At 40.5% G+C, this 10,170-nt stretch overlaps 1 pseudogene; it reads right to left on the bottom strand.

The window, feature by feature from the left end:
- Nucleotides 1-4,058: 4,058 nt before the first annotated feature.
- Nucleotides 4,059-10,170, bottom strand: part of LOC107749243 (pregnancy zone protein-like) — a 7,236-nt pseudogene continuing 1,124 nt past the window's right edge.

Here is a 10,170-nt window from a genome sequence, read left to right as displayed (position 1 = left end):
TTTGATTTTCATTCGTGTGGTTGCAGTGGAGAGCACTAGAGTGTGAGGGCTTATCGGGGTTTAGGAGGTTTAGGATTTTCTCCTTGTAAGTGCTCTCAGCGACTCGGGTGGTGCTTTCAGCTTTTTTTTGTTTGTTTTGTTTGTTTCTTATGTAATTTGTTGTGGTTTTTCGTTTTTGTTTGTTCTGCCTCCAGCTAGCATAATATACTGTAATTGGCATCCCTCTTTTTGTTTATGGGTATTTGAAAGGTATCTGTATCGAACATGTCCCCTTGTGAATTGTGACTTCCATGTTTCTAAACCGAAAATTATTTTTGCTGTAATAAAACATTGGTTTTAACTGGCAGAAACATCTCAATCATTTCTGGGTGGACCGGACCTGTATAGTTGAGTGGGTTATATCCTGGGGTGGAAGTCCCTAGGTGGCGTTGTGGGCTATTGCAAATTTTAGGTCCAGGTCGAGAAAGGTCTTTCTCGATTTATTTCTCTGCCTTACTGTCCTGCCACATATAGGTAGACCTGTGTCAAATGATTTAAGGACGTGACTAAGAAGGGATAGATTAATTTCAGTTTTGTGGTCAACATGTAGACAAATCACAGGAATGTGATATGTTGTGGTCACAAACCATAATACTGCCAAATGAACTATGAACATTGTTTCTTCGGTATTAAGCACAAGTGGGCTTAAACCGTGTAGAATGTGTTATTACCTGCAGGGCTGGCGTGAGCTCAACTGCCGCTCTAGGCAAAACCCTACCGTGCCGCCCCCCCCACTTCACATTCACAATTAAACTATCTTTAAGATGCATGTGAAAGACTGAAGATTGTGTTTATTGGTACAACTGCATTCAAATATAGCAGACCTGGGCGTGTTTTCTGATTATTATATTTTTTCCTACTGCAACATAAAAAAAAATTAAGAGAGCCAAAATCCCTATTCGTAGTCAGGGTATAATTTGAACAAGCTGGCTCCGGGTCAATCAGGGTATCTTCCGATCATTAGTTTTTTTTTATTTAATATTGAAAGTAGAAAAATTAAATTCAGTTTTTTTTCCAAAAAACGAAAATTCAGCTTAAATTTTCGTTTTTCGTTCATGGGTGGAAAAATTAATAAACCGCTTGAATATTCAATTTCTACACGTGGGCGGGAATTAAACACCCCTTTCTGCTGATTGGTCAGCCGAAGATCAAACCGTGCCTTCATCAGTTCTTCCGCAGTATCACGCAGCAGAATAATAGTCCTCCACTGCTGCAGTTGTGTGGATTCTTAACGCATTTATTGCAACTACTTTTAATCTTTTTTCATCAAACAAACAGGCTAATGAATAGCTCGACACAACTCATACAGGGGCAGAGTCTAGACAGGGCTTTCTTCTGTGTAGATATAAATTCTATTCTTTGCATCAGCTGGGCATGGCAGGGTATGATATGACCGCTGTCATAGCCTACCCTGCTCACCCAGTAAGTCTGTTTGTTTGTTTGATTGTTTAATTAAGAAATTAATTCGTTTCAAAAATATTTTAAACACCTAAGACAAAAAGGAAAGAATAATAAATTGGCTTGGGTATATATAGGCCTATGTTCACGCAAGAACTGTCATTTTGACTGACAACCGGAGAACAACAGATATTAAGAAGCCTACTGTTAGAGTTATATAATGTAGTCTTGTGTTTTATTCAAATTGATTATAATTGATATCTCAAAAAGACATCACCAGTAGCAAAAGTCATGTCCGGATAGTTTTCTTTTTGATGACATTCATGGAACTACATGAGGGTGTTTTGATATTGATGCTGCTCAGGTGCGGCACAGCGCGGGAGCAGCATTACTATGAAGCTAAGTTAATTTAGAGTTAGAATAACTAAGGGGTGATAACTTGGTGTGTGCAATAATTCCAAAGAATGCCCAAAAGACAAACTAAAACCTGTCCTTTACGCCGCCCTAGGCGGCTGCCTAGTTTGCTATGCACACGCCAGCCCTTTACCTGATTGGACACACTTAGTTTGCACTTATAGGTTTAGAAAAATAAAAGAAAAATAAAAGCAGAGACATTTTAAAAGCTTTATATTTTCTAAAAAATTTATTTAGATTTAAATGAAGTTAAATATTGTTAAAATATAATTGCTTGTGCAATGCATTAACCCACTTAATCTCACAATAGTGACTGTAAAAAAAGGTTAATTTATAAAGCTCTAAAAACCTTACTGACTGACGTTTTAGTGCACTTCCTGCAAATATGTAAAACAAATAAAATAAAGGGTCTCAATGAAATGTGCAGTTTCATATGATTAGTGCAAACGGTCACATGGCCGGAGCAGTTTACTTCGTTCCATTTTGGTACACATTATCTTTAAGGTGTCTAGTATTAACATGAAATCACATTCAGTTTTGTGGAGTGTGGTCATCAAATGAGTAAACATGTTGATGGTCACAATAGTGACCGTGGGATAACGGTGAACGTAGGTTTACAATATAAATCCAATTGCTAGTGAAAATTACACTAAAATGTTGCAATGACAATATTGCACTAAATTAAAGTTACACAAATTTTATAATTTGTAATGTTGGTAGCACTAATATAAAAATGTGATGTTATATTTCAAAAAAAAAATAAAAATAAAAAAATAGTGTAACAATTTGTCATGAGTTGGTTGAATTTGTATTTGATCTCAGTGTTCCTATCAATGATGCATAAGTTTTTTTTTTTTAGTGCATAACCCTAGAATGTGATCAAAGAGTTTAAAACAGCTGGGCTAAGATACATCATTTTTATGACTGCAGAAATATGTTAGTTCAGTACTCCCCTTTTCCCACTAGTCACCATTGTGACAGACCATAAATTCACGCACTCAAAAAAAAAAAAAAAAAACACAAACTCCAAAGGGTTACCAATGACACATCATTTGGATATTTTCATGTCCGGGAAAAATTTGGGATTAAACAGGTTAAGGATACAATTAGCAAAGCCAGGCAATTCTCTAAAACACTATGAACAAGACATACAGCAGAGTACCACTATTGATGGTCACAATAGTGACCGTGGGATAACGGTGAACGTAGGTTTACAATATAAATCCAATTGCTAGTGAAAATTACACTAAAATGTTGCAATGACAATATTGCACTAAATTAAAGTTACACAAATTTTATAATTTGTAATGCTGGTAGCACTAATATAAAAATGTGATGTTATATTTCAAAAAAAAAATAAAAATAAAAAAAATAGTGTAACAATTTGTCATGAGTTGGTTGAATTTGTATTTGATCTCAGTGTTCCTATCAATGATGCATAAGTTTTTTTTTTTTAGTGCATAACCCTAGAATGTGATCAAAGAGTTTAAAAAAGCTGGGCTAAGATACATCATTTTTATGATTGCAGAAATATGTTAGTTCAGTACTCCCCTTTTCCCACTAGTCACCATTGTGACAGACCATAAATTCACGCACTCAAAAAAAAAAAAAAACACAAACTCCAAAGGGTTACCAATGACACATCATTTGGATATTTTCATGTCCGGGAAAAATTTGGGATTAAACAGGTTAAGGATACAATTAGCAAAGCCAGGCAATTCTCTAAAACACTATGAACAAGACATACAGCAGAGTACCACTATGGTTGGCAAAGTCAATACTTTAAAGCTGCTAATTAGGAGGAATTAAATCCAATTTTAAAATTAATGTTCAAATGTTTTCTTTTTTTAATAAAAAGGATATAGTTAGGGGTGATCAAGTACATATATATACCAATTTTAACGTTTACGGTCATTTTACGTTAGCCTTTCTGAAGAAATTAGTTGCTACTCAAAACGCTGACAATTTTTGGCAATAACCACTACAAATGATTACAATACAAGAGCATGTAAGCTCAGTTTGGAATCCTGCTTTCAAAGAATAAAAATAAATAAATAAAATAGCTCGTCAAGGTTAAAAACAGGCACCTTGAGTGAGTTTCTTAGAAGGATCTCAAGTCACAACAAATCGAAACTCAAATATCAAATGTTTGGAAATCTGCTTAAACACTTGTCATAGACGAGGAACAAAAGAGGTAACAGAAGGACTGATTGAATAGAAGCAGTTTTATTTAAGTCATGTATCCTGTAAGCAGTACTGAAATCATGGACCGGGACACGGAGACATGTAGGTGGTCTCAATTGCATTACCTGAAAGGGGAACAGAAAATGAGCTGGATTGTGTTCAAGGGGGAATTCAGCCAGAGCAAAGCATGATCAGGATAAAAGCATACTTGGCTCATAGTAGTCATAAACACTGATGACCGCTGGCTTGAGATTTTTCACTGTAAGAATCCGTTTCAGCAGCAGACTATAAGTCATGGGGACGCCTTTGGGAACCTGCAAGACAGAACGGAGGAACAGCAGTACACACAAGAATATGGCAGCTAGAGATTATACCCAGTGTACACAGTCTCACCTCTTTCAGATACACTAGGACATGATCATCTCCAGCATCAACACGCTCCACTAACGGGACAGAAGGAGGAGAAGATTCAAGCATCTTTGAACTTTCCAAATGTTAACACATACGAACCAGTGACGTATCTACCGTGAAACCTGACAGGAGCTTAATGTCCACTAGAACCATGTTAGTGCTTGCTTTTGGGCCATCATATCTGAATGAAGGTGGGGAAATACAGGGGGGTTTAGTCAATGGTAGCAAAAAAAATAAAATAAATAAAAAGCAGCTTCCCAGTTTAAAAATACATAAACTGGACCGGTTTCAGGACACAGTCAAAGCGGTTCTTACTTCACAGTGAAGTTCACCATGAGATTGGCTCTTTGGCAGTCTCCAGTCACCTTCACTTCAACACTCAGTGATCTGGCGACTATAACAGGTGTCGGGATGTTGTAGAAACACACAACCTATTGTATGAATGCAGAGAAAACACAGAATTAGGATGGGCACAATAGAAACGGAAACAGAGGTGAAGATGCAGACCTGCACAGACACACAGGTGGATCCTGTTGATCTTCAGCGGCTTCTCCTGATACAGCAGCCTGTTGTCTCGATTCACGTCGAAGCTATAAGAGTCTCCTCCTACCCCTGAGGACTGTACAGTAACAGTGCTGGAACCAGCCAAGCTGAACACTTCAGCAGCATACAGAGAGCATGAAGAGCCACCACAGTGTCCTAAAAATAAGCACCAGATTAAAAACTGCACTCAGATATGGTTTTTGTGCTTAGGATCCTGGAAGAGACCAAAAAAAAAAAAAAAAGCCACCACACCCCCCCCACACACAAATACGCAAGCAAGGCAGCAAACGTCAGACTAGTCAAAACCGAAAGGCCATCTGCAATGAGCTCCTACAACTACTGGAGATGTTTTTACCATGACGGGGACGCCTAGTTCAAGCAGTGATGCTACAACGTAGGCGGTCATTGTCACGCTGTCACCAACCCCACCCTAAAACACCCCAGTATACAGAGTTAGAAGAACGGTCTCAGACCTCACATCTATCGTTACAGTGCATTACATGTTTCTTAGAATGCACCTTCATTTCATTGTGGTACAGAGTTCCCTGCTGTATGAAGCAGCCATCTGAACCCTGCTTGCTGATCAACCAATCCTTTGCACTCTGCAGTACATGTGGATCAATGAAAATAAATTGCCTCGCCAGACCAAAAGACCTCAGGACGAAGGTAGTGAGCCTGGCAATGGAGAAATTGACAAACTGAACTTACAAACTGCTGATGCCACAGATTATACACACACAAGACTCGAACAGCATAAAACGCACCATGTGTTCGATTCATCGTAACCAAATGTGCTGTATGAACAGTCACTGTGCCTGACCAGTCAAAAACCACACGGAAATTGGTCAGGAAGTGTGATCGACAGTCTGACCCGATCAATGGTTAGAGCAGGACTAAACCTCCTTGGAATTTAATCTTCAACATTTTAAAAGTGGATCTGCTCATCCATACCACTTTGAAGGTAGCCAGTAGCGGTCTGTCGTATGGCTGCTCTGAGGCTTTCAGGTAAAGCAGAATGTAAATATTGGGAGCAAGAACAATCATATTCTGCTCTCCACAGCCATATGGCATTTGTAATAACCCATCCAGATTCTTCAGGGCACGACCCATTATGTCTCCTACAAGAGCAAAAACAAAACCTACATCAGAAATGTTATTCTGCCAAGCATCACGTGTCAGTTTCTGCTCTGTGAAATGCTTTACCAAGGACTGAAACGGAGCATCTGGCTGATCCCTGAACCACATTTGTTGTGGAAACGTCAGTCACGTCTTCAGAAAGAATGTTTCCTGCAGACCGAACACAATAGATCAGCTTTGAGCACCAGGCTAATATTTGGCTGTACAAGAATGTATTTGGGAATCACCAAGTGCAAAACCCACCCTTTGGACACAGTAACCAACTGTGGGTGTTTGTCCTTTCAACTCCTTCAGGCTATAAAAGCAATAAAACCATAAACCGTAAAGCAGCATGAGCACCATGATTAAACTCCAGAAAGCTGGTTAACACTTACCAGAACAAGTAGACTTCGAGTGACTACGTCAATGCGTCCTCTTGTTGGCACGGTCACGACCTCAGTGCCACATGGAGTCCGGGATGGTTCAGCTGAAGCACTGACGGTCACATTAACGGGTCCTGCATTGACAGACAGGAAGTAAGCAACACCTCATACACACAAATTTAGGGAGCCAGACAGTCCAATACTGACCGAGTACAGAAGCCGTAAACACCCATTTAAAAGGTCTTTCTCCCATTGGCACAGACAGGATGAATACGGCTCATTAATTGGTCCAAGAGTAAAGGCCAAGGAAGAAGCTGGAGTCACTTTAACCTGCCAACAAAATGCATATGGAGTGCAGAAACAAGACCTTCTCTATACAGATCCATTATATAAATAAAACCCATACCATGATGCACTTGGACAGATAGTTGAAGACTGTGGCCTTCAGCTCAAAAGACTCCCCACGGATGATGGAGTAAGGCAGGGAGAGCTCCAGGAAGAAGGGCTGGAAGACAGTCAGCTGAACAGGAGGAGCCAAGCCAAAACCTTTTGAGGACAGGCAGAATGCCTCCGTCTCCCATGTGGTGATTGTGTCAGGAACCTTGAGAGGAACTTGTGTGGATCTAGTGCCACTGAAGGACAACAGAAAAGAGAAATAAGGGGAACAGAAGTAGTAAAACTGTAGGCAAGTGGCTTTAGATGGAACAATATTCTTCACTAACTCCACTTGAGCAAGCTGCCAGATCCAGGTTTCTGGAAAGAAAGTCCTGACGGTCACGTCAAAAGAGTGCTTGACTCCAGCATTGTCTGCTTCCAGAGGAGCAGCAGCCGGAGCAGCAGCCGGAGCCGCACCAAAAGCAACTGCATCATTCCTTTCAAAGGCTAAAAGGAGCAATTAAGCACAAGTTCTTGCTTTCTGCATGCACTTTAGCTATAAAGGATCTCAAAGGCCCCCTTTTTTGCATTTATAAAAATAAACCGCACAACACCACACAATTTACCGATCCACAGAGATAAAGGAATAACCTCCCATAACAAGAAATTCACCACGTCATGCAGAAATAATTTTCAAGTAAAGAACGGCCTCTGTATAGGCCTACCTCCAGGGAAGTTGTGATAGTCCTGGCACTGAAGGGCTAATACAGCGATATTTGTTGCGATCTTCATGCCCACACTCTGTCAGAGTAAGAAGTCAAAACATGGACTTCAAAATCTGCGAGTATATTATTCAGTGACTAAATGGTCATGAATGGTTTTCTACCTTGAAGGTTGTGTAGGCGTGACTTATAGGAATAGGTTGACGGGGTTGAAAATGTATACGAGGTTGAAAACTTAGACACTCTGGTTCGTCTTCAACACCGTATGGGTAAACGGATCGCATCGGGAGCAAGTCGAACACCTGGGACCATGAAGCAATGTTAGTTAATAGTGCATAGTCTAATTAAATGCACTAATGTTGGTTTACTAAAACTGCTATAATGACCACCACATCATAATAGCTTAGGTTTGTCCAATAGACAGAACTACAATTCTTAAATTTAAAAAAAAAAAAAACCCCAGACACACAACAGTTCGTTCTGGTTCTCAAATCTGATTGGTTGAGAACCGTGAGATATTGTACTGGTATCGCTACAGGAACGCCCTTTCACAATTTTGTATCACTCCGCTTGTTCTAGCCGGGTCTATTTTTTATTTTTAATTATTCACTGAGCTAATAGTAGAGTATGTTAGATATAAGAAGAAACGTCTAGCTTCGCGGTCTCTCTCTCTCATTTGGATGCACGTCTTGCCTCATTTCACTAATAACCTAACTGAAGCAGCACATGCCCTTGATACGAATTCTAAAAGTGACGCATGTTTAACGGTCAACTTGAGCTTTGAATCCGTGGCGGAAGTAGTTCCGCACAAGAGGGTTTTATTAGGCACTCCATTGTTTCTTGTTTAATTACACATGTTCCGTCGAACTGTTGTATAAACGCCATCACTCAAATGATACCAGCTCTATATCAGCGTATCTGTATATCTACATGCTGATATAGAGCCGGTATCGCTCTCGTACTCGAGTGATATTGCTCATATTCCTGCACATGGATACCATTTTAGGACTCAGACGTCTTCCTGGCTCCATGATCCGGACGCTCTGATCAACAGCGCTGAGGCCACACAGGGATCCTGCTTGAGCAGAGACAGTCAGTGTTTTCCTCACCAGGAACGGCAGTAGCTGGAGAAAACTGCAGAGACACCTGGAACAAGAACCAGCTACTACACTTAGGACACATCACTGCTCCATGAAGTGAAAGATGCTAGTGCTCGTCACACCTCGTTTTGGAAACACATTTCTGTGTCAAAGGATGCACTAGCAGCAACTACATTCTCACTGGGCAGAACACAGAAGGCCAGAATCTGCACTACTGGAGCCATATCAACACTGACAGACAGCTGGAACGACACAGATCCACTTGTGACAGTATCAGAAGCCCTCATGGTGATCTTCTTAAATCCATGGAGAACAATCACGCCTCTGGATAAGACCTGACAAAAGAAACGGGTGCATAAATAGGTGCTGGACAGACCATTGAAGTCATTGGAGGAAAACAAAACTGATGTCCACTCACCATATAGATGATGTCAGTACTGTAGCCGCCAGACTCTCCAACAAATGAATACTTCACGGTTATGGGAAACACAGCATCACACTTGAGCGGTTGCTCGAACTTTACTATACTCCGTTCACTAATCGTTGGGTTGTTGGAAGAACCAAGTTGGAGAAGCTGAACAACCCTCTTATCTGTAGCGAAGTATGCCGACTTGTAACTATAAACAATGGCTGGAGTCGCACTTGCCTGGAGAACAAATTAATTTAGGTACATGCAAGAGAAGTCTTGATTTAAAAAAAAAAATGATATTATAAAGCAGCAAATCTTACCACCAGATTCAGAGCAGCTTTAGCAAGCTTAGCAGTGTTAAGGGAGAACGTGGCCAGGCCATTCTGGTTTGTGGTCAGATTCAGCAGCATTTTGTTGGGCGGTCTGGGAGGTCCAAAAACTTGACCTTGCCGACTTCAAACGTAATGGCCACAGTTGCAGATTTTGTCATCACTACATCTGGGAGAAATATGAACAACGCACTGAATAAACAAGTCAACTTCCTCAGAATACTAGCCACTGGTTACAAATGAGCCCATATCTCACCTCTTCCTTCCTCAGTGACATTCACAGTAACAGAAAATAAATCTTGCAGATTCTCAAATCTGGTGTTGAAAAACAGTGACGTACTGATGGTGAGGGAGGCACAGCCAGTGTCATTCATCTGGTAGCAGAGCAAAGATAAAAAAAAAAAATCACATTCAAGTCAAGCAAAAGCACAAGAAAAGCCCTCTGCTGCACAGCGGGAGTCACATACCCTAGCGGTTTTATTCAGGCACTGACGGGTCAACTTAGGAACCACAACGTATGGACCACGACACACTTCCACCAACGCTTGACCAGGTACAGGCTGCCCATATGTGTATCTGGGGAACAGCACAAGGAACAAGATCAAAAATCGTCAAGCCACAAGACAAGAAAATAAAAGCCACTCACTTGGCACAAGCCTCAACCTTCAGTCCCACATCTGCAATGCTATACATCTGTGGTGTATTTATGGTCACATCAAACTTGGGCAAAACTAAACCAGAAACAAC

This window comes from Sinocyclocheilus rhinocerous, unplaced genomic scaffold (assembly GCF_001515625.1).
Source record: "Sinocyclocheilus rhinocerous isolate Xijiao unplaced genomic scaffold, SAMN03320098_v1.1 scaffold11461, whole genome shotgun sequence".
Taxonomy (NCBI): Eukaryota; Metazoa; Chordata; class Actinopteri; order Cypriniformes; family Cyprinidae; genus Sinocyclocheilus; species Sinocyclocheilus rhinocerous.
Note: the sequence above shows the minus strand (reverse complement) of the source record. Positions and strands in the feature narration are given on the sequence as shown.